Genomic DNA, 26,445 nt, shown 5'->3' with positions numbered 1-26,445 from the left:
CAATATAAGTCAACAGTAAGCCCACCACATAGATTTAACCACCGGTATATATATTCAAATATAAATATATATATATATATCAAAAATGCATGTAAAGTATGTATGTATTTGTATATACATATGTAGTTCCACATTTTTTTCTGTGTATGTATATATGTTTGCGTTGGCATAATTTTTTTATGGATATAAATTACAGTGCACATAAAGTTTTGAAATCTTCCTAATAATATAATATGAGCATCTTGTTAGGACAATAAATATTTTATTGCAAATTTAATTTTAATTGCTGTGAGTAAAAGAGAGAGAGGATAGTAGGATGGCTATCAGACTTGACCTGGTGTGGATGGTAGGTTGCTATTAGTTGCAAGGCTGTGTCCATGTCTGGATTGCTTTGAACAGTGCTGGCATTTTATGTTCTGTCCTGGAACAATAACCCTGGCATGATGGTGGCCCTGTAGCCCTTTCTTTTTGAAATCCAGTGGTTCCACTTTGAGTAAAAGTGGCATTTAAATTCTGGTTAAAAAATAAAACAGTAGCAATTTTTAACTTGACTATAAACTTACCCATCTGAATATTAAAAACTAAAAGGTTAACCCTTGAATCAGGCTAGTCATATACCATCAGGTGGGATTAGTTTGGTGGAATACACTTGGTGAAAGATAGCAGAGAGAGACTAACTTTCCTTCTAAGTCTACTTATAAGCAGTTATAGGTCTCTTGTTGGCTTCTTTAAAATACAAAATGTTTAACACATGTCTCAGAAGATATATAGATATAGTTATTGTAGACAATGTAGAAAATTCAGAGGAGGAAAAAAGAGAGAAAGGAAACATTGAAAAATTATTAGAATTTTTGTTCCAATTGAAAAGTAATTTTTTCTTAATATAGTCTGACAAAACTTGATAATAGTGTGTTCTAAAGGAGAATCAGCCCCAAATCAAGTTTCTTCTCTGAAGGAGACAGTGTAGTAAGTTAAATGGACATAAAAACAGGCCTTCTATCTTGATGTGATTGGCTCTGGAAATTTTGTTTAAGAACCCAGGATTGGCTATTATTTCAAAAGCATATTCATTTCCATATCTGGGCCTATCAATCCAATTGAAATATGAAGAGTTTATTAACTGTTTCCTGGCGTAAAGAGCTTGAAAGTTTCTGGGAGGAAAATCGATAAAGTATTTACTGCTTTATTGTGAGAACTCAATACATTTAGAGATATGTACAACCTATAGTTTGATTGTGTTTTTGCTCTGGAAAATACTGCTTCTTAAGTAGATACAAAATGAATTTAGTAATATATAATGTTAAAATTCCAGGATTCTGACTTTCTGTAATTCTGTCTTGATCTAAGTATGAATAACATTCAAAAAAGATACTAACTGTAAATAGATATAAAATCAAGTTTATAATTAGCAGGCAATGATTAGTCTGAATTATTGAGAAAATAAAAGTTTCAGTGGATATACACTCTACCCCTTAGGGAACTGAGAAATTGTCTTAACTTATTGCAAATCTACTACGATTGTTTCTAAACCTGAATAGAGTTTTTAAGAAGAGAAAGCATAAGACTATTCAAAAAGGTGAAAGGCCAGTGGTAGAAATTGAAAGGTTGTTAAAAACTTAAAAGCTTAAAAGATAGTTAATTATTTAAAAATGTATAACTACTTGGAAATCATGAGATACTAAATATTAACTAATATTTTTACTTAATATAATTTTTTCTTCTCAAGTGATACATTTGTTAATTAAGGAAAAACAATTTTCACTAATGAATATTTAAGAAACATACTTCTTACCTTCATTTACGTACAAAACTGAGGTACGTAAAGACCATGAAATAGAATTTTTGGCCATGGGGTATAGGAAGGAGGGAGAAAACAGAGAAAGAAATACTGTCAAAAGAAACCTGATTCTAGCATTGTCATAAAGGGAATTTCAACCTCAAATTGAAAACATTTGGATTTTAATAAAAGGATGGTCTTTATGTAACTGTGGTTTCATTTTTGCTTAGATAATTGGAGGGTAAAAAGATACTATGTTCCTTCCATATGTTACTCATTAGGCTGCAACAAAGATTCCAAACACAATTATTTTGAGTCAAGATTTCAAAGTGAGTGTAAGTTATGCTCTGTAAGTAAGTATATAGTCACAAGGCTCACCTGTATGGCCAGGTTCCCTGCAGGGTGCAATAATAAATATCAAGGCATACCAATTATCTGTAGGCATAAAGTTTCTACTTGTTCATGTATGTTTGCCATAAGAATTTTATGGTTTGCTGACCAATTGTTCCTGGTAATGTTTACTGTGGTCTCCATATAAATTTATAGGAGATGATAAGGTCATAAGTTATATGTTCAAATTTAGAGCTATTAACTTCACATCATTTATCACATGTAATAACCTTTGATAAATCCTAATCTGTGGATTACTTAATTGTGGAAAAATTCTGCACGAAACTGCAGATGGCGTAGTCATTAGATAGTTGAAATTAACCTTGAGTTAGATTATGAACTAATATCTCAAATAGTATTGCTATTATTGTCTATGGATGGGGGTTAAGGAGTTTTTTTTCCCCATGGGAAAAATGCTTTAGCTTTTGGATTCCATAGTAGGTAGATTTACAGGATAAGTAGTAAATATAGGAGCACATAATTTAAAAATATAGACAATCTGATAACTGGTTATTATTTTTTTTTTGATAAACAAAATATTGTGTTTTTGAGTCACTTCTTTCTCCAAATTCTGACTGGAATGAAAATGATGATCTGTACATGTTTGTGACTTGAAACAGCTCATCCAGGGCTATAAGAAGTCTCCCCAAAGTGTGGTTTTTGTTTTTATTCCTGTTGGGTATTCCTTGCTTCCTATACATGTTTCCTACATGAATTCATTGTTTCCTGTCTGATTTGGGCCTTTAAAATATTTCTTCATGCCTCTTTCAACCTTCTCTTCCCTACCCTGACGTAAATTGACAATACTCTAATAGTTAAATCTCATCTTAATCCAGAAATTTTCCCTGACCCCACAGACAGAAACCTTTCCCTAATACTTGGCCAAAATATAACTTGAAATAACTTCTAATATTGTGGGAACATCTATTCATTAGCTAATTGTGACTGTCTAGCATATAGTAGTTTGTATGCACTGACGTGTAGGAATAGCTATACTTTTCAACTAAATGTATACTTCTCTATTTTGCAGATCTTTAAAATTAACAGCCGAATTGAATCTAAGACACTAGACTCTCAACTGATTGAATATCACCTCTGTGCCAATGTAATTCTTATTAATTTTCATAAGAATGTCTTGAGGTAGACATTTTTATCCCCATTTTATATCTGAGGAAGTGGGGTTCAGAGAAATTATATGAATTCCCAAAGGGGGCAGAGCTCCCTCTGAACAGTGAGGGGTCCTGCCACATATGATTTTGTAAAATGGTATGTTCTAGAATTGCACAGGGCATGACCTACACAACTGCCTCACCAGGATACAAGTCAGAGAGTTTCTTATGCCCACACCTGTAGTCTAGTATGTTGCTGTCTGGAGAAAATGTGGAATGAATTCCCCTTTGTGGAAGAGGTAGGACATAAACTGTGACTTTGTGTGGGTATGATCAGTGTGTCACATGGGGAAGGTATGGTAAGTGACGTTTGTCTCCAGCACCTTGGTGACGTCCCTGTTTCACTATCCACCTGGGTCTTTTTTTTTTTTTTGAGACAGAGTCTCACTCTTGTTGCCCCGACTACAGTGCCGTGGCATCAGCCTAGCTTATAGCAACCTCAAACTCTTGGGCTCAAGCCATCCTTCTGCCTTAGCCTCCTGAGTAGGTGGGACTATAGGCATGTACCACCACGCCTGGCTAATTTTTTTTCTATATATAGTTTTAGTTGTCTAGCTAATTTCTTTCTAGTTTTAGTAGAGACGGGATCTTGCTCTTACTCAGGCTGGTCTCGAACTCCTGAGCTCAAATGATCCTCCCGCCTCAGCCTCCCAGAGTGCTAGGATTATGGGTGTGAGCCACCACCTGGGTCTTTTACTTCATCTTTCCCGTGATCTGATCTCTTGCTGCTTCTGTGAATGGAGCGTCTAACCACTCTCCGCAGGCTGCTCTCTCTCCCCTTGGAAACTCTCTGTCTTCTGAATCTCATTTTGCTGACTGTGGCTAAAGGCTAGTATGGCCTGTTCATGTCTAGGCTTTCCCACTACATTTCATAGACTCTCTGATATAAGTGATATATCTGCTCTAAGCTTCAGTTTCTCATGAGTAAACTGAGAATAAAAATTACACATTATTATTTGTAGACACAGAGTCTTGCTCTGTCACCCTGGCTGGAGTGCAGTGGTGGGATCATAGCTCACTGTAACCTCAAATTCCTTGGCTCAAGTGATCCTCCTGTTTCACCTCCTGAGTAACTGGGACTACAGGCATTTGCCACCATGTCTGGTGAATGTTTTTATTTTTATTTTTCATAGAGATGGGGTCTTGCTTGCTATGTTGCCTAGGCTGATCTTGAACTCCTTGAATGGAATTCAAGCAATCCTCCCACCTCTGCCTCCCAAAGTGCTAGGATTAAGGCATGAGCCACCATTCGTTCATGGCCAATACATTATTTTTATGGAACCTGGGGCACAGTCATCTCAGCGAATGCCTCTGCTTCTTTGTCTTTATCTACATCGTTGTCTTCTGCTTCTCTCAGTTTATCAGAAATGCATTTTAAATTTGGCCTTTCTCTCTGTGCAACCTATTTTTTGTAGAGTGCTAAAGAGGCTGGGACTTTTTCTCTAGATAAAAGAGAGTCAGTTTATTAAAGTAGCTATACAATGGGGTTTGAGGCTGGTTTTCGGGGGCATGGAGGGTGGCTCAGTAGACAAAGAGGAGAGTCGGGGGGCTGTTTTGTTTTTTGGCAACCATCCAACCACATAGGTCCTGGCCACTAATATCATGGACTTAGGACTTAAATGTGCAGATCCTCACACAGAGTTTGTATTTTTCATAAAGAATGTAATTGAACTTCACTCCTTAAGAAGTTTAGAGAAAGAGGCAGACATGGAGTGTCTTTCAATTATAACAGTGCCCTTACCCATGTCTCCTCTCCTTTCCTCTGAGCTTTCTACTGCCTTTAGAGCTTGCCTCTATTCCCTTGTCACCCCTTCCCTTCTCAAATCATTCCTCTCTGCCCTTCTCTACGCCTCCCCTCCTCATCCCCTCTTTCCTTTCTCTCTCCCTCCCTTCTTCCTTCCTTCCTTTCTGCCTCTGTCTTTCCTTCATTTTTCTCTCCTTATTTCTTTGCAATGCATTTGATACTAAAATGATATTCTCACTAACTATGCTTCCTAACGTAAGCCTTGCATATATTTCTGAGTAATGGTAGTTGCATGTCTAGGCTGGAATTCTATGAATTTTATATAGGCTAATAAATCCAGCCAAGAACACATTTAAAAAATAATTTTCCTCATAGAAATATTGCATATACTAAGAGCGCCAGAGCATTTTTCCTCTTCCTCAAACACCTGGTAATGAAATTTATTGACATATAAATTTAATAAGCTGCTAATTGAGTAATTATCGATTGAAGGAAATGTGTTCTTAAAAGTCACATTAACAATTGGCAGAGAGGCAAAAATAGAACAGACTCAGTTTTCAAGTTACTTTATAGCATTACCTTAAAATTGTAAAGAGTTAATCTTATCACACTACACATGGCTGAATTTATAAAAGATAAAATCACAAACGAGTAATGCACAGTTACTTGTTACATATTCTTCCCATTACAACTGACAGGTTCATTAATCATACAGTGTATTTTACTATTAGAAGCTATAAAGGAGATCAAATCTCTTGTAATTTTTCTTCTTCTCTTTCATTTGATAAGTGTGTTGTTTCAGTGTGCAGATAAAATATAGTGTCAGTCACCGACAGTCTCAGGAGATTTTCATTTTTCCAGTAAGAATATCTTTGCTTATTTGCAATGTAAAAAATTCCTAGATCATGCATCATTTCCCTATAACTCGACCATCAGATCAAGTAAAATGTCCGTGTGCACCTATCCACAGAAGTGGCCGGTCAGAAGTAAGTGCTGCAGGAGAGAAACAATGTTTTCCGTGATAGTGGTATTACTTACTAAATGTTGAAGGCATATTAACAATGAACACCTCTTTTCATAATGTAACACCGATTCATAATTAAGGTTCATGTAAATTGCACAGAGAGCTGACAGATTTCATAAGCTGTTCTGGGGGAATGTGGCAAATTTTACAGTTTGTCACAGACTGCCAATGAAACACTTGAAAGCATAAATGAAATATAGGACTATTTGCCAATAAATAAGGGAGTCTATGATAGCCCCTTTCACGAACTGTGATGAAAAAATATGTCTTAAAATGCTACATTCCTACTTAGAAAACAAAGGACTTTTTTTTTAAGTCTAGAAAAAAAACCTGAAAAGAGATGCCATCAACCCATACAGCAAAAACAGATGGACACATTTTAATTTTTTTAATTAGCAAAAAAAACAAAAAATAAAAGCCAAAACCAAACAAAAAGATTCATCTTTTTATCTCTTGTCAATTTAAAGAGGGGAGAAGTCAACCATGAAAATTCTTCTGTTTCTCAGTGTTTTCATTTTTTTTTTATTTTTAAAAGTATAACTTATAAATAAAATTCTTAGGATTTCTTAGTTTTGGTGATTTGTGTGACACTGATGTACTGTAATTTATACAAGAACTACTTCAGTGTATGTTTTTCAGAGCTTCTTGCCAACCTAAGTATTCTAAATATAAACTGAAGAAATTCAGTCTGGCACAAAACAGCTGATGAAATATTCTGGGCTTGCATTCCGCTATTTTCCCATAAGACCTTCTATGAGAAGCAGGGAGTGTAAAGAGATCTTGATTAAAGTGCAAAAACGTATGCAGTCCAGTTGGTTGTAGACCCAATTTAGAATCTACCATGAGTGGCCTTTCAACTTCATCATGTGGCGCTTCATTCCTGACAGGGACACAGTCTCATAATTGTCTGTTCTTAAGCGACAGCAAGCTTTCCATATTATAGGTCTCCTCTAAATAGGTGCAATTTTGCTATGTCTGCATAGTAGGATTTCTGCAGAGTCTAGATTGGTAAAGCTATTTACTCTGTCCCTATCCATAACTAATCTCAAACTGCACTTCCACAACACCTTGGAGAACTCACTGGTGAGTGAGTCTGAGTGGTGTCGTCAATTTCCATTTGTCCTCCCATAAGAGCTTTCTTCCCTTCTTCCTATTTACACAGATAATTACCCCAGTTCTACAAGGGTTTGTGGGTGTTGTTTTTTTTTTTTTTTTGGTATAAGTATCATGCTTTATATTTAAGATATGATTCTCACATTTTCCTTGGTTTACTAAGGGTTAAATACAGGAAATTAGCTTAAAACTTCAACTAAGGGTTCCTATTCCATAAACTCTGGTGCTCTAGCTTTCTGGGGGACACACAGCAGGTCTAACTTCACAGCTGAATCTAACATATAGGTTCTTACACCTGGAGTTTTTTCTTTTTCCTTTTTCCCTTTACAAATGTAGAAGCATTGTTTAGTGTCTGTGTGTGTGTGTGTGTTGTCAAAGCTCACAGTTATTCAAGAGAAGCATCACTAGAAATGGCCATTAGAACGACTATGAAGAAATTTCTGAATGTAAAGATTGAATGACTTTTCCCCCATGAAACTTCAGTTTAAAGATGTGATTTGTTTTTGCTGGGCCACCCATGCCAGTGTGTCTGTTTCTCAAAGGTTCCTTAGGATGAACGAGTGAATAAAAGTTTAGGGAAACTCTCAGGCACTTTAAGAGGCCTTGCTTCCATCACTAGAAGAGTTTATTGTGAGGTGACTTCTAGAATATTCTTCACCTGCTTCTGACCAGCCCACAGTTGGATCCAGGCCAGCAGGGCCCTGCCCCAGGTCTGGAACTTCTGTTCCTGGGGAAGCGGGGTGTCCGTGTCCCACAGTGACATCTTGGCAGAGTAGCAGGGTGTCCCTAGTCCCCAGCCTGGCCCAGATCTACTGGGTTTCCCAACTGAGTTTCTCTTGTCCCAGGAGGTCTCCGACCCTCAATGCCACAGGCTCGTGGTGGATCCTTGGCCTGGCTCAAGGTGGGTGGCCTAGTGATCCTCTCTGCTCCCTGAATCACAGGAGACTGAGCCACCAGAATGCAGCTGATAGGCTGATTTTAAGTGACTCTCACATAAATAGGACACAGAGCTCTAACTTGGGCTTGAGCCATGTGTGTGCGCGTGTGTGTGCGTGGTGGCTTGTGGATGGCCGCAGCACGCGCGTGTCAAAGCAGGTGCAGAGCGCATGCGTGCGGCGCCATTGTCTCTGCAGACTCCACACCCCGGATCAGGCAGCCTGTGGCCGCCGGTCTCCTCCGAGGGCTTTCCAGACCCAACTCCCTCAGGCCCTTCAGCTCACGGGCCACTTTCGTATGCCGCGAATGTGGTGACATTGGCACTCCCAGGTGGCTCTCAGGCTGTGCGGGGAAGGCCTGACATCGTCTTGCTCTGCCCACGTTCCTGCAGACACTGAAAGCGCGCTGTGAGAACGCGGGGAGTGTGGCCTGGATCATTCGAAAGGAGATGTGGTTGGAAGATGTGTTGCTCTGAGTTGACGCTGTAGTATTAAGGTAAATGTAACAGGAGCAAGAGTGAATCAGCGTCCCATTTTCCCGCGTGTCGTGGCTAAGACTGGTGTTCGTGGTCACCATCCAGGAAGTCTGGTGGCAACGTTGAGAAGGTCACTGGAAGGCAGAGTGCCCGGCTCCACGGAGGGTGCAGTCCATGAACTGTGAGGTGACTAGCACCGAGCAAACTCTGCCAGGGAACTGCAGAGGTAAGAAGACCAAAACTATTTTAACACAGCTAGGATCCAGAGAGCCCTGGCCTTGCTACCTTTTCCTGCAGAGGGAAATTTGAAATTCTCACATAGACCCATTAATTTTGCAATGCATTTAAAAATCAAATTATATACACACAGAGCCCCACACAGTCTAGGGGTGGCCCTCCTTCAGGCAACATATATAGAAGGCCCAGAGATGGTGGAAGTAGAGGGATGACACGTGGTGTTATTTGCTGCTTGTTGTTTTTTTTTTTTTTTTGAGACAGAGTCTCGCTTTGTTGCCCAGGCTAGAGTGAGTGCCGTGGCGTCAGCCTAGCTCACAGCAACCTCAAACTCCTGGGCTCGAGTGATCCTTCTGCCTCAGCCTCCCGGGTAGCTGGGACTACAGGCATGTGCCACCATGCCCGGCTAATTTTTTATATATATATCAGTTGGCCAATTAATTTCTTTCTATTTATAGTAGAGACGGGGTCTGGCTCTTGCTCAGGCTGGTTTCGAACTCCTGACCTTGAGCAATCCGCCCGCCTCGGCCTCCCAAGAGCTAGGATTACAGGCGTGAGCCACAGTGCTTGTTGTTTTGATCTCACTTACTATTGATATATGAGATTACCGCATTTGGCTTTCATTAGAATAATATCCCCTTAACTTCAGGGTTATTGAGTTTATTCTTGGATAATCTTCTTTAAAAGCATAAATATTTATTACTCTATTACCTCCTATTCTGCCAAGTGCAGCAATCATTTAATATGGAGCAATGCCGAGCACACAGTGGGCGGTCCATACATTTATTCGTAAGTGATAAAGCAGTGTGCCATATGCACTCAGACGAGAAGTCTGAGTCTGTTAATTTTAGCCTCTTCTGTTTTCCAAGTCGTGGATGGTGATGAGAAGGTGGTTCTTCTCCCTAAACATAAATATGTCTCAGCATATCTCTATATTTTATATGTGTGTGTATATATATATGTACATATATATGTAATTTCTTTTGGATAAGAAGAGGAAAAAGCAAAGAAAGAGGGCTGGTTTAAATTCAGAGACACCGAAGCTTTGACACTCAAAATGCATTATTGCAAGGAGAAATATTTTCTGTATTTTGAGTGTCAAAGTATGTCGCTGTAGCTCCAGTATGTGGAAGTGGAATGATCTAGAAACATCTAGCTGAGTTCACTATACTGAGGGATGGAAAAGTTTTCTTGACTCTGCTAAAAATCCTGGATCCTTGCCTTGTCTCGTTCCTCACAGGCTGTGCTCCAAACAATGTATTTGCTCATTGTGCACCGTACAGAGTTTTCTCTGCCGGGATTGTCTCCATACCATTGTCACACTTGGAATAAAGTCGGAACTGGGTATTTTCCATTTTCCCCTTCAGTTCTACATCTTCTCCCGGATTTGTGCCTTTTGAGGCTGAACGTTTGAACTGGCATTAATGGGCCCCCTGCCTGTGGCTTCCGTTTGGGTTCTGCCAATAGGAGGCACTGTCAGGAGAACAGAAGGCATATGAAGATCTTGGGGTGCTCATGGCTTTGGCTCCAGTTGCTGCCTTTCTCTCCTGCAGGTCAGAGCTTCTGTCCAGTGCCTGGATGAGTGGCTAGAGCTACCTCCAGTTGCAGTAACTGGTCCCACCTTTGTCTCTGGCCTTAAGCGTGCCCATAGCTTTTCACTTTGCTAGTTCCAGGGTGTCATCAATGCTGTAGGCTTTGCTTAGCCCTGGATGGCTGGATAAATGCCTTCATTACATTCTCTTAATGGTCCTTTTTGAGTGTGCCATCTAATTTGGGCTACGAGCCTGACCAGGACAATTCCTTCTGTCCTCTCTGGTTTTTCAGAGTACATATTGTTTCTAATTTACAAATGCAGCAGATCCTGGATTAGGCTCAGATTGCATGTGAATCTGCTTCTTTTGTTCATTTCCTTCATCTCATCTTGGAGCATCCTATCATTGATTACATGTTAGTATTATGTTTGGCCTGTAATAGATAAAGCTCAAAAAATGCTTGACAGACCCTCATTTCTCTCTCAGATTGAGGAAGTTGAAATACCGATGCCAGGGATGTTGTGGAGCCATCTGAAGGTGTGTATATGTACACAGGATCTTTCCTTTCACTACTGCACCTACCTGAGGAGCTCCAAGACGACTGCTGAATTTCTAGGCAGCACATATGTCCCAGGGTGGAATGAAGGGGTAATGACATGATTGGGGCTCGCCCCATCTCTGTTAAGAAGACGTCCTGGAAGTACAACATGACACTGATTACATTTCAGTGGCCAGAACTGTAGCCCATGGCTACAGTTAGCTGCAAGGGAAGCTGGGAAATGTAGTTTTATGCATAGCTGTTAGTAGGCTCAACTAAAACCCAGTGTTAGTATTAAAGAAGGAAGGAATGACAATTGAGAGACAATGTCCAGTCTTTTCAAAACTGGTGACATGCGGAAATGATCCTGTGAGGCTTTTAGCACCTTTCCTACTGACTAATGCATATCGAATACGTAGGGAAACTTTCATGATAGTAACATGTCTAATTACTTACTATTTCTTATTTATTATATTTAAAGTGGACTAAATTGGCCATCTTCATCGACTTCTTTCCTACATTATTCTCTAGTAACCCTCTGAAATATGATTTTTTATCCTGACAAATATATTTAATCTGTATACTTTGAGATATCCAGTTATTTCCTTCCTATACAATTCAGTGTCTTCTTTTCTGTTCTCATTCTCTTTAATGTTGGTACAATGGAGCTATTTCACTGATAAATCTCCTTCCTTAAATGGTCTTCTTGCCAGGTTTCAAGTGTACGACAGGATTCTGTTTGTTTATCACCTCCCTGCACAGACCTCTTCCAGTCTCCTTGGTGGCTTCTCCTTCTGCTGCCACGTCCTCACTCTGGCCACTCTCTAAGGCTTAGGCCTCTGCTTCTAGCTTTCCTCTTTGACCTGATGATTCGATATCATCTTACAGTTCAGCTTTATTTTTCAACTTTCCAAATTTTGGCACAAATTCCAATCTCATGTCTTTGAACTACCTATAAACAATTTCTGAATGCTTCAAAATGCTACCTGAAACCACAGTGCTATATTCCTTCATAAGTAATTCTCTTTCACAACTTCTCCAATTTGTTAACACCAACACATTTTTCCTAGTCTCCTAGACATAAAACTTTGGAATCATCTTTTATTATGTCATTTTCTTCAATCCATCATTGAGTCTAATGGATATTTCCTTGAAGTTTCTTTTGGCTTCATCCTTTCTTATCCTACAGTCATCCTCATGTTAACATCACATGCTTAATTACTATAAAAGTTTTTTTTGCTGATTTCCTTGAGAGCAGTTGTGTTAATCCTTTATGTATAATAACAATAGCTTAACTTTATGGAGCACATACCATATGTCAGGAACCGTTCCATGTATTTTACAAGTAGAAATGCATTTAATTCTCATAAGAACCAAAGGGTGATATACTATTATTATTTATGTTTTTGAGGAAACAGAGGCATTGATGAGTGAAATAAATGAAGATCCAGCAAATGAAAAAGCTGGGACTCAAACCAGATGGTTTAGCTTCAGAGTCTGAATTCTTAAACATTTTGCCATATTGCCACTCCTGTTGCTGCTTGGTTACTGGATCATACCAAGCTACCACTCTCCATCCACCTGCAACATCCAGCGTAACCCCATCAGCCTCCTTTTCTTGGCTTGCCATGGTCCAGCCCCACCATCACAGCCGGCACTAATTGTCACTGCAGCCTAATATATAGAGTGTGGTATACTGATTGCTCCATTTTCTCAGATCCCACAGTTCTATTTCTTTCTTAAGCTATAACATACTTGCTTTCTCCTAGAATGATATTTTCTTGTTCTTGTATCTTGGCAAACATCCTCCACTCTGGCTTGGCTCCAAAAACCACAGATCCAAGGCTGTCTCTTTGGTAATTCATCCCCAGAGTGGAGGGCATCAAAGTGAGAGGGACCCCATGAACAGAGAGGTGGGAGTGCACTCCACTTTGCTAGTTGTCCCTGTGGTTCTTCAAACCGAAGTTCAAATATAACAATCCACTGCCATGGATTAATCATTGACACAAATCATACAAAAATAGAAGCTTGGAGGCCAAAGTGGTCAAAGAGCTTTTTTGTGAAATTGAGGAAAGTATGGTATGTTGTATTTAAATAATTGATGAAGTCTTCACAGGTTGTCAGTAAGACAACCAGAACAGAAACCGGATTTCTGACCCCCGAGCCTCAGTATAAATGTCGCTCCAGGCATTCTCTGGAAGTGCAAGAAGAGACACACTAGGTGCTTCATCCTTCCTCCCCAGGGTACTTTATTTGTTGTCTCCATTGGGTTTTGTTGCCCAGTTTCATTTGAACAAAGAGATCTGCGGCCGAAACAATTCTGAAGCCCAATGTATTACACCAGGGATTGGCAAATCATAGCCTGTGTGCTAAACCTGAACCTCCCCTCATTCATGTAGGACCCAGAAGGCAAGAATTTTGTTTTTTTTTTTTTACATTTTTAAATGGTTAATATAAGTCAAAAGAAGAATATTGCATGACATGTGAAAGTTTTATAAAATTGGAATTTCAGTGTCCATAAATATAGCTGTGTTGGAATATGTTGCACCCTTTTGTTTATGTCTTCTCTGTGGTTGCTTGCAATGGAAGAGTTGGATGTTTGCAGCAGGGACTGCATAGCCCAAAGGACCTAAAATGTTTTCTAGTGGCCCTTTCCTGAACAAGTTGTCCCCTCCTGTGTTACACCGTGTTACAGAAACTTGTCTTATTGAGCTCTTCTTTCCCTGAACATTTTAAATTTGTAATAGGATTTAACTGCCTTGTAAATTTGTGTGTGCAATCATTTTAGAGCTTTAAAAAATTATTTAGTATATTCTACTTTTGCCTCTTCTACCAGACTTCAAAGCTCTATGAGGGCAGGAATGAGACCTCATCCCCCTTTTTAAAAATTTTTCCTTCTCACTTATGCCAATAGTTCTTAATATGTGCTATTAAGCATATTTTTGAGTGTATGATAAATACTCATTGAAGTTAGTTAAGTCAAATGTGCTGTATTAGTTATATTAGTTTCCTGCAGAATCATGAGTATTGAATTAGTTTTCTAGGGCTGCCATAACAAAATACCAAGGACTGAATTCCTACCAGCTGTCCCCAACCTTTTTGGCACCAGGGACCGGCTTTGTGGAAGACAATCCTTCTATGGACAGGAGGGTCCCGGGAAGACCCAAGTGCACCACATTCATTGTGCAGTCAAACCTCTCTGCCAATGACAATCTGCCCTTGTAACCACTCCCTGGCGCCAGCACCACTGCCCAGCTCCTCCCCAGATCCTCAGGTACCTGGCTCTCACAAGGAGCCTTAAACCTAGATTCCTTGGATGTGCAGTCCAGGATAAGGTTTCCATGAGAATCTAATGCCTCCCCTGATCTGACAGGAGGCAGAGCCCACCCTGTTATGTGAGCCATGGGGATTGGCTGTAAATACAGATGAGGTCTTGCTGGCCTTCCCACCGCACACTCCCAGCCCTGCTCCTGGCCCCAGTAGGCCATGGAGGGCATCAGTCTGCAGCCTGGGGGTTAGGGACTGCAGTCTTAAACAATTTAAATTTATTTTCCCACAGCTCTGGGGGCTAGAAGTCCAAGATCAAGGTAGCGACAGAATTGGTTTCTCCTGGGGCCTCTGGCCTTGGCTTGTGGATGAATGATTACCTTCTTGTGTGGGCTCACACAGCCTTTTCTTCTGTACACGTGTATCTCTGTCTCTGTCTCTTCTTATATGGACACCAGTCATTGGATTAGCACCCCCCACCCCCATGACTTTTTTTAACCTTAGTTACCTTTTTGAAGGTCCTATCTGCAAATGCAGTCACATTAGGGGTTAGAGTTTCAACTTAAGAATTTTGAGGGACACAATTGAGTCATAACGGACATAAAGGATAATCTTTTAGAATGTTCTCTAGTCAGATTATGGTATATTGTGATAGCAATAGAGAGTAAGCGAGCATAACGCAGTGGTCTCAGTCTTAGATTCAGCTCCAACAGTCTGTTGTCTCCGTTGTTATTATTGACTAACCATGCTGGACTTGGCTGGCTGACAGCATTTACTTTTCTCATTTCTCATCTCTAGGATGCAAGGGCTTTGTATCTCTAGATAAATCACATAAAAGAACAAAGTACACCATTAGACACCTTGAAGGTAAAACAAAGATTGTGAAAAGTATAAGAGCATTTTCAATACTTCTAGTGTCATTAGAGCATTCTTCTCTGAACTCAGGTGGGGACTGGAGGCTGAGAACATGGGAAGAAAAATAACCAGGCAAGTACATTGCCATTGCCAAGCGGTTTCTCTCTGTTGTCAAAGTGTCATTCTGATAGAGAAAATGACTTGAGGCTGTTAATAATCACTACTGAATGGACTGGTCCCCTGGATTGTATTACGCCCAGAAAATGCTCCATCTAAATAAAAATGTCCTAAGGAGGGGGCAAGCTTAGCGTCTGACTGTGTCATGGAAAATTTGGAAATTATATAATTTTACAAAGGATAATTACTTAAGCTTGTGAAGTGGGGAAAAAATAGAATAATTTTTAAACTTAAAAGTGAAAAAAAAAATTGGCCTAGCCTAAAGAACATATGGAAGAACACATTTCTGAACTGCATACTGCTAAAAAAAAAAAAAAAAAAACAGTCTCAGTTATTTTCCCCACCACTGTTATGCCAATTTCAGTTCCAAATATGTAAATCTCGCCACGACAGTATCTGAGAGTATGGTTATTCAACCAAAATCACACCAAAGATTTCTTATTATTGGCAACTTTGACTTCTGGTTCTAGATCTCTCCTCTCAAGTCATTCATAGCTGCTGGTTGCATTAGGTAGTGGAAGTGAAAGTGGAGAGGGGAGTAGGTGTGTGCATGTGCATGTGTGTGTGCACACGTGTGGGAATTATGTGTGTATATGTATGTACACATATGTATATGCATGTATATGCATGTACGCTCATGTGTATGAGGAGGTGTGTGTGTGTTTCTGTCTGATATTGGTATTGGTAAAGGGATGTGTTCAGTTTAGAAGCAAATATGAAAAAGGTTATGCAAAGTTTTTGAGAGCATCAAATGAGCATTTGGATACTGAGAGGACACTGGGCCTATGAGAGGAGGTTGTGTGCTGAAGGGGTAAAAACACGGCCTGGGGAGACAGTGAGCAGACCTGGATTGCAGCCCCAGTTCTTCCCTGTTCCAGTTGGGTGACCCTGGGGAGACTGGCTAACTGCTCTAGTTATCTAATCTGCACACACAGCATAATTGTTTCTACCACAAAGGTGCGTTCTTAAAAGTTTTTATTATACAATTTTAGACTCATAAGAAGTTGAGAAAATAATGCAAAAACAGGGAAAATTGCTAAAAACAAAAGCAAAAATAGTTACACTAGTAGTGCATTTTTTTTTTTTTTTGGTGAGTAGTTCCATACACCTTTATCTCATGCACAGATTTGTATGAACATCACTTAACTGGAAAACACTCTGTCCCATTAAAACTTAGAAACTCCTATGGGTGGTTTTATTTTATTTTATTTATTTATTTATTTATTTGAGACAGAGTCTCACTTTGTTGCTCAGGCTAGAGTGAGTGCCATGGCGTCAGCCTAGCTTACAGCAGCCTCAAACCCCTGGGCTCCAGCGATCCTCCTGCCTCAGCCTCCCGAGTAGCTGGGACTACAGGCATGTGCCACCATGCCTGACTAATTTTTTTGTATATATATTTTTAGTTGGTCAATTAGTTTCTTTCTATTTTTAGTAGAGGCGGGGGGTCTCGCTTAGGGTGGTTTCGAACTCTTGACCTTGAGGGATCCACCCGCCTTGGCCTCCCAGAGTGCTAGGATTATAGGCGTGAGCCACCGCGCCCGGCCCTATGGGTGGTTTCAAATGTGAATAACTGCAATGGCTAGGGTACATCTTAGAGCAGCTTTAGAAGGGATGCTTTTATGGTTTTCCAACAATATTAATTCTTAACTATAATAATTAGGTGGGATCTTTCTTGTTACAAGACATTTTAGTATAACACCAATGGGGTGTTTAAAATCAGGTTTTTTTGAAAATGGAAAAAGGATTTGTTAAAATTTGCTGAGCTCACTCTCCATAAAGAGGATGGTATTTGACTTACTGTACTAGAACAAATTCTAAAGGTTAGAGTTAGGTTCTGATATAACGAGGGAATTAGAGCCAACCCTAGTTTCTTTGCTTGTCCAGCCTGTATGCTCTTCCAGTGTTTGGTGTGGTCAGATCTTTTGAGTGGGCCATCTTCTTAACTTTAGGGCTAATATTTCCTATGTTACATAGTTCTTGGTCTTTGGTAACCCAAGCTAGCATGCCCTCATTAGAAGTTCTTTCTCTCCTGAGTTCATTTGTTCTTTCATACATATTTACTGGGCACCTACTGTGTGATGAGCACTGAGTCAGGTGTCCTTGATACAAAAGTGTGTCTCTGCCCTCATGGATGTCCAAACCTCATAGGAGTGAGAGGCAAGGAGAGAGGCAATTACAATACAAAAGAGTGGGTGTCGGCAGTGTACAAAGTGCTATGGAGCCCCCAGGAGGGTATGTAGCCTGAACCCATGAAGGATCTGGAACAGTTTCCCCAATAAAGTGAAATTTAAGCTGAGTCCTGCAAACCCCAAAGAGGATATCCAGGCCAAGAGGAGGAGGGAAGGAAGTCACAGGCATACAAGGGAAACTGAGGAACAAATGAATGAATAAACATGGCATGGATGCAAGCTTGAGTGGGCAATGGCAAAAGGTGAATTGGAGAAGAGAACAGGGTTACACCATGCAGGATCCTGTCTGTGGAGCTTGATTTGAGGCTGCCCCCAACCCCTCCATCTGTCCTGGTCTCTCAGTGTGCAGTGCCTGAAAGGACAGAGAGCCTTAATTTGCACAGAATCATGACACCTCTGCAGCATCATTTACACCATGCTCTCTCAGTACAGTGGGACCCTGATCCTTAATCATGTCATCACTGTTCTTGTGAGGCTCACTCAGCACATAGTAGTAGGGCCTCTGATTCTAGAATGTTCCTGCTCTTGCTGTGATTATGCAACTTTTACCCTTGCTTTCCTTCTGCTTTTGTTTGATTCCTTTTACTTGAAGGAAGCCTCCAAAATTGAGTGTGTGTTTGTACCAACTGTATTCATTTCTGTTTTAGTAAATGAGGTTTTATATTTTTGTTTCTGCCTTTTTAAAACATACATTCAAACTCAGAAAAACAAAGTATCCCAAGCCAGTTTACTTTTTCATTTAATGAAGTAGAGCTATAAGAAGTAAGACTTCTTATAGTAAGAATATGAAAACATTCACATGGGATTTTCAAAATATAGCACAGGAAAGAGTGGAATGCTTCAAGGGAGAATATGTTTTGAGAGGAACAAGAAAAATGATGGACTAAAACAGCTCTCAGAACACAGATTTTATAATGTGTGAAGGATATTAACTCTGACACCAGTCAACTACAATAAATGACTAATTTTATGATAGTCTTTGAAAAGAGCCCTATACCCCAAGTGATTACACAACAACTGTAAAGATTTGACTTTACCCTCTCTGGTATAGAAGACTTTTCTTCTTCCTCGTCTGTCTGATTATGGCTATAGTTTTGACCTTCATTATGACACTCTTCCATAGAATACTTTTACCTCTAACCCGAGGTTCCTATCTCATAGTATTTTTAAAGTAAGTGCATGAATTCAGTGTTACCAGTAGGGTTAAGGTCCCATGTTGCTCGTAAAACAAGGATTCCAAAAGGGCATATTATATACTTCTAACCTAACAATTGTTCAATTTAACAACTTTCTCTTTGAGTGCCCACCATGGGGAAACACAAGTTTGACATTTTATCCAAAAGGTCACTGAGGGGCCAAATATTGGCCATTCCCTGAATTTATCAAAGCAAATGCTGTCAGCATGTTCTAGAGCTTTTTGGATGCTAGATTCAGCCAGCAATTGCTTGGATTAAATGCTCAGGGTGTGCAGTTTATCTTAATCTCCTACTAACAAAGCCATCCCCATTGGGCTGGCAGGATTCCCCACATTAGTGGTGTCCTTTCTGAGTCTTCTCATTATCCTGCAGAAGCTCCAGGAAGAAAACTATAATAACACATTTAAAGAAAACCCTGAAAAATTGACACACAGGCATTCAACCCATGGGTGGCTATGTAAGATAGAAGTCTGAGCTGTCATTCACTTATCAGTTTATTCAATGAAAAAATTATTGAAAGCATACTAACTGCATGAGACTAATGCAGCCATTTATATTATGGAAAATAAGCAATATATTCAATAATTTTGCTCAAACTTCATTTAACTGATTATATAAATATATATAGATAAAATGATTTCTTTTGAAATTAAAGTATTTTGAGGGCTAGGTATCTACCTCAAAACCGTCTAATAACCTTTCTAGATGATTTTTTCACTAACAAAGGACTTCTATATATTAAAAATAAGGGTAAGAGTTGTCAAAACATTTGATTGATCAGAAAGTCAATGTGGATCATCCAGACCTCAAAGTCTATCCCCAAGCCCACATTAACCATCTGGAGTGGTGACCAGCTTTGGCTGTCCAAACCAATTAAATTAATCAAAGAAATGCCAACTTATTTCGAACCTTAACAATCTATATGAAATGCCAAAATCTTAGACCAACTAGTCAGTAATTTTTTCCAGATTGATTCAACCTCAGTTATGTGCTTTACTGTCAATTTTTTAAAAAAATTTTATCTGTTTTTGAGATTTAAAGAAAAAACTACCAAACAAAGCTGAAGCATCTTATTGTTTGACGTATTTAGTATATTGAACGGGAATAATTTCTATAGAAAATGTCTATATTTATAGGCGGTAGATGGAAATGAAATTATTATTCATCTGTGGTTGGTATTTTTCTGAAGTTGAATTCATTTAGATTAATTCGTTAATTGTAAAAGAAAATGTTGTAGTTGACTGAAGATAACTGCCAGCTATGGTCATGTAGAGCAACAAGTTTCCAAGTTTAAGATTAGAAGAGTAATAGGTTGTTTGTACTGGTTTTCATTCTTGTTACAATTGTTGTTATGAGAATGGCTTCATGTTGTGCCATTTTCTGTTTCTTTGCCATTTTTTGTCACAAGAACAAGACATGAGAATCTCAATGGCTAGTGTTATCTATGAAAGGCAGTAAACTATTCTGTTTCAACCTTTTATATGGTCTCGTTTTGATTGACTAGCCATTCTGCCTCTTTCTCCCTTAAAGACAAGAAGAGAAATGGCTGCCCAATCAAATGGGAGAACATTAAAAAGGTCAGAGCCATAGACTCTGCTGCTGGCTTTCACAGCATGGATGAAACATTTTTTTTTTTTTAAAGAAAAAAACTTATTCTTGTGACAAAGATTGCAATAAGAATAGAAAATGTCAGATCAAGAATCTATTCATGGGACAATGATTGTGATGGGAATGAAAATAGTGCACACTTTACCCTTTCTTTTTATAATCATAGTAAAGTAACTTCATGTGGTGCTGCTTGGGAGCTCAACTTGAGAATCCTGAAACTGGAAGAAAAAAATCAAAAGGAATAGTGAGGCATAATGTAAGAAGAATCAACATTTAAGTGACCACCCAAGGTTTCAGCATGTCTCAATTACAGAATGTGGGAGGTTTTAACTAAAGGTCTGGTAAAATTGGTCGGCAGATTAACCACATATAGTTAAACAGGAGTCATATTTCAATTCTTACATTGCTTTTGAAATATAGCTGTGAACTTTTCTTTATTATGTATGTCATAAAACATATTTCTAAGTATGTGCAAACTAGTAAGTAGGTCATTAACAAGTACAATATAGATAGGCACTGGATCATTTTTTTCTGTGACTAGAAATGATAAACTACCTAAACGTTTCTTTCTAAGTTTTTTCTAGCACGGAATCCTTGCTGAGTCTTCCAGTGTGCTAAAATACTGTTGAGACAAACTTAGTTGAGTTTTTCTTTTAAAAAATATTGTAAGATATAGAATTAGGTAGTAGTAGCTCCTCCCAAGTTTAAAGTGAATTTGAATGACTTGCTTCAATGTTTGTGACATTTAAGATATTATTATCAAAGTAATAATGTAATCAGGAAATCAAGTAATATCTCAAGATTAGTATGCATTTACTAGGAAATGTAACCAAGTTATAAGAAGAAAACTCTTCTCCTGGCTCTCTAACCTGATAATTCATGTTTAGATATTTAGTGTGTACCTAGTATTTGCAACCAGAGCCATGGCCCTGGGATCCTGCAATCCTGTCCTGGCCCAGTGAGTCTTTGCCAAGGCATTATTATGTTTGCCTAAAGTTTCAAAAAAACCCAAAAAACACAAGGAATTATATATATTTATACTTGTTTTTATGGTTTTTTATTAGCCTTATACATGTTGGGAAGGGAAAATCAATAGCTGACTTTGACTTCATTTATTTATTTATTTACTTTTTGTTTTTTTGAGACAAGAGTCTGGCTTTTTCTCCCCAGTGTCATCATAGCTCCCTGCAACCTCAAACTCCTGGGATCAAGTAATCCTCTTGCCTCAGCCTCCCGAGTAGCTGGGACTACAGGCACATGCCATGATGCCTAGGTAATTTTTCTATCTTTAGTACAGAAGGGGTCTCCCTCTTGCTCTCGCTCAGGCTGGTCTTGAACTCCTGACCTCAAGCAATCCTCCCGCCTCAGCCTCCTAGAGTGCTAGGATTACAGGAGTGAGTCACTGTGCCTGGCCTGACTGTGACTTTTAGACATCAAAAGACAAAGTTTTGATTGAATAGATTTTTTAAATTGTTATTCTAAATGTGTATTTTGAACAGAGGGCAGCAGTCTTATCATCCACAACCCGAGACCATGAAATTTACTTATCCCAGAGAATTTGGTGTTTCTTTTCCATTTGTGGGAAAATTCTCAAAGCTCAGGGCTGACTCTTAGCTTTAAGCATAAACATTAGTTCCAAAATGGTTGTCCATATGCTGTATTGGTATTGACATTACATGACATTATAAAACAAAACTAGCAAACCCTGTGAAACACACAAACTTGGCAAAACAAAAGACAAAAAAACAAAAAAAACCCAGTAAAGTTCAACTGAATCTCCTACATGCATTATACTTTTAATTTTGTCATCACAGTATGACTGACTAAAGGGGAAAGTTCTGTGGCTGGACTTTAGACCATAGCTCCTTGAGGGAAGGAACCATGTTTCTGAATGGATGAATTAATGGCTGTGTTAACAAGTCACTTGTGATCATTGAGGCCCCAAAGGCTCCAGCACGTCCCAAACACAACAAACATGGTGGAAGATCTTCAGGTATGGCTTTTTATGGGGAACTCCCTCGGTGTTAGAGGTCAACCAAGCTTTTTTTTTTTTTTTTTTTTTTTTTACTTATATATCATCAATCTTTATTCATCTGCAATGTAGATCCCGTGTTCTGACAACAAATGAAGCAACTTAACACACAGACAGATCCTCCCACATTCACGAAGGGGCATCAGTTCTGAATACATGTGTTGTGATCTCACCCAGACAACATTTTGCTACTGGAAAGAGCACAGAGGACGGCTTGCTGCTGGAAAAACATTTTCGGTAATCAGTGGTGCACAGACTCCTTTTCCAGAAAGTTGAAGTGGTTGAGCTTTTGTAGCTCATCCGGACGGATGAAACGACCTCCAGAGGAGGGAATGCCAAAGTTTCCAGTCATTCAGATACTTATCAAGTGTATAGTATTTGGGATTCAGGCTTGGTAAAGAACTATACTTTTTTTTTTAGTTTTGTTTTTTCTTATTCTTTTTTCATTTTTTTTTCTAGTTCTTTCTTCCTCCGTCCCTCCCTCCCTTCCCCCCTCTCTCCTTCCTTCCTTCCTTCCTTCCTTCCTTCCTTCCTTCCTTCCTTCCTTCCTTCCTTCCTTCCTTCCTTCCTTCCTTCCTTCCTTCCTTCCTTCCTTCCTTCCTTCTTTCCTTTTCTCTTTCTTTCTTTCGACAGAGTTTCACTTTGTCACCTGGGCTAGAGTGCCGTGGCGTCAGCCTAGCTCACAGCAACCTCAGCTCCTGGGCTCAAGCAATCCTTCTGCCTCAGCTTCCTGTGTAGCTGGGACTACAGGCATGCGCCACTATGCCTGGCTAATTTTTTCTATATATTTTTAGTTGGCCAATTCATTTCTTTCTATTTTTAGTAGAGACAGGGTCTCGCTCTTGCTCAGGCTGGTTTCAAACTACTGACCTTTTTTTTTACTTTTATTTTTTTTTATTTTAGCATATTATGGCAGCCAAGCATTTTTAATCATGATTATTTCAGAGGGTGCATAATAAAACCCCCAACAGGGAAAAAGCAGTGCTGTTATTCTGAAACGAGGAATTCACGGCAGATGTCTACATATAATTTGGACTTTAGGAGCTTTTGTTTCAGTTATATATTCTTTGTTTTTTAAAAAATTATTTTTTCATTTTCTAATTGACACATTGTAATTGTCATATCTATGGGGTATGGGGTTTAGGACCTTTGGAAGAGCCTTTTCCACAGGTGACTATCCGCCTCCCTGAGTTTGGTTCCAGAATCCTACAGGAGAGCCTCAGAGAGCTCAGGAGCGAAGCCTATTTAAGTGCAAGTGGCTTGAGACCCAACACCCTAAGCATTCATAACATGTTGGGAATAAGCAAAACAGTTTTTCAACAACATGAAAGAGATTTTGATATGATCTGTAATTATTGCATATGTCCTTGGTGTAACTCACTCACCAGGCCCTGTGCTACAAACAGGCTTGAAAGGGTTAGGGTTATTGTGGTGGAAGACACCCAGATCTGAGGGGCTGGAAATAGAAATGTTGGTGACGTTGAGACACACTTCCTATTCACTATGTCTGGAGAGCACAGACAGGGTAAAGGTATCTTGTTAGAATTATTTGTATGAATGGAAACCACTTTCTTTTATGAACATTTATCTGGGATTCCATGTCAATACATTTTAGTAAAAAATTTTTTTTTTATTATTATTATTTTTTTTAGAGACGGGGTCTCACTCTGTCATCCAGACTCAGAGTACAGTGGCCTGATCATAGCTCACTGCAGCCTCAAACTCCTGGGCTCCAGTGATCCTCCAGACCTCAGCTTCCCAAGTAGCTGAGTCTACAGGCCATTGTGCCTGGCTTTGTCTTGACACATTTTAAAATCAGAATTTTATCTTTTCCTTCTTGATCGGTGGTGTTTTTGCCTTGACCTAATGTCTACCTGAAGTACCTGAAACGCTCATGAGTATTAATAGCTCCCTGAAGAAAAACCAAAGAATCCAGTTGTGGAGTTTCCCCTCCCTTCCCAAATGGGCCCTAGTCTCTGTTGTCAACGCCTGAGCCAGAGGTGTTCAGAAATAAAAAATCCATACTGTGTGCTTTCATTCAGCATTTTAATTCTTTCTACTCGATAAGGGAGAGATATTTTTCTCACACAGCTTTATTAACTATTGAAAAGAGCATTTGTATTCTTAATTTAAGTTCTGAAAGCATGTCAGTTTTGTTTCTGTCATTTGGAAACCATGATTCACAAACATAGTTCATTCACTCCTAGGAGGAGTTGACTGTTGGGGTGGCCCTTTGTTTGATATAAAAGCACAAGTGTCTGTAACATCTTGAGGGCAAGCAAAATATTTTTTTTTTCTTTCGGCATATTATGGGGGTACAGATTTTAAGGTTTCAATAAATGCCCATTTCCCCCCCCCTCCCCCCACAAGTCTGAGTCTCCATCATGAGCATCCCCCAGATGGTGCACATCTCGCTCATTATGTATGTATATACCCGCCCCCCTCCCCCCTCCCACCTGCCCAATACCCTATTACTGTAGTACCTATGTGACCACTTAGGCAAAATATTTGTAAATAACATGAAAGAGATTTTGATATGATCTGGAATTCTGTGGGTAACGAGGCCAAATGGCATTCAATGCCTTAAAAGCCCTGTGACTGATTAGAGACCATTCATTTCTTTAGCAGATGGCCATTTGTTTTAACCTTCAGCTTACTTTAATGTAAATATTCAAATTGACCTTTATTTTTCCACAGTATCATGGTTTATCCCTGACATATAATGTAAAGAATCTGGTTTATGGGGGTAGCTTTTTAGCACAGTAATTCTTGCTTTTAAAGGATCCCAGTTTTATTATAAAGATGTAAAATCACTTGCTATTGACTTAATTCTACATCAGTAAAAACTGATGAAAAATTTAAAAACTGTAAGAGTAAAGACCACATTAAATGTAATCGTGGAAAAGAAGCAGTGATTGTTGGAAGAAATGTACCATGATCTTCCTTTCATTGACATGGTTTTAAGAAACTTGGAGCTGGATGTATAAATTAATGGTTCCGCTTTACCTCTGCAGACTGGGGGAATCTGGACTCTTTAGAACAAAGATGATATTTTTCTACCTACTGTCTACTCTCTTCAATTTAGCGAAAGAACTATCTTAGTTAACTTTTTGGCTGTAAGGTGTCTGGAAGGTAATGTACTTTTCATTTCAGAGAGTCTCGATTTGTCAGGGAATATAGACATCCATTCATTGAGCTTGGTTCAAATGTAGAAACCCACATGACAAAATCCATGATAGTTGGCTATATAGCTTCTGCTTGTATATGGTCATTAATATGAAATTATTTACTTTTTAAGGATATCCGTTTTATTTTTATATAACTCTTTTTTTAAATTTTATTTTGGCATATTATGGGGGTACAAATTTTAAGGTTTAAAAAAATACCCTTTCCCCCCTCCCCCCACAAGTCTGAGTTTCCAGCGTGACCATCCTCCAGATGGTGCGCATCTCACTCATTATGTATGTATATACCCGCCCCCCCTCCCCCCTCCCACCTGCCCAATACCCTATTACTGCAGTACCTATGTGTCCACTTAGGTGCTCCTCAGTTAATACCAGTTTGCTGGAGAATATATCTGGTGCTTGTTTTTCCATTCTTGGGATACTTCACTTGGTAGTATGGGTTCCAGCTCTAACCAGGAAAATATAAGATGTGCTATATCACCATTGTTTCTTAGAGCTGAATAGTACTCCATGGTATACATATACCACATTTTATTAATCCATTCTTGGATTGATGGGCACTTGGGCTGTTTCCACAGCCTTGTGATTATGAATTGTGCTGCTATAAACATTCAGGTGCAGGTGTCCTTTTTGTACAGCGTCATTGGATCATTTGGGTAGATGCTCAGTAATGGGATTGCTGGATCAAATGGTAGATCCACTTGTATTGCTTTAAGGTATCTCCATATTGCTTTCCACAGAGGTTGAACTAGTTTGCAGTCCCACCAGCAGTGTAGGAGTGTTCCTCTCTCTCTGCATCCATGCCAGCATTTATTGCTTGGGGTCTTTTTGATAAAGGCCATTCTCACTGGAGTTAAGTGATATCTCATTGTGGTTTTGATTTGCATTTCCCTGATGATTAGAGATGTTGAGCATTTTTTCATATGTTTGTTGGCCATTCTTCTGTCTTCTTTAGAAAAGTTTCTGTTCAAGTCCTTTGCCCACTTTTCAATAGGGTTGTTTGA

The sequence above is a fragment of the Microcebus murinus genome, chromosome 7 (genome assembly GCF_040939455.1).
Source record: "Microcebus murinus isolate Inina chromosome 7, M.murinus_Inina_mat1.0, whole genome shotgun sequence".
Taxonomy (NCBI): Eukaryota; Metazoa; Chordata; class Mammalia; order Primates; family Cheirogaleidae; genus Microcebus; species Microcebus murinus.
Note: the sequence above shows the minus strand (reverse complement) of the source record.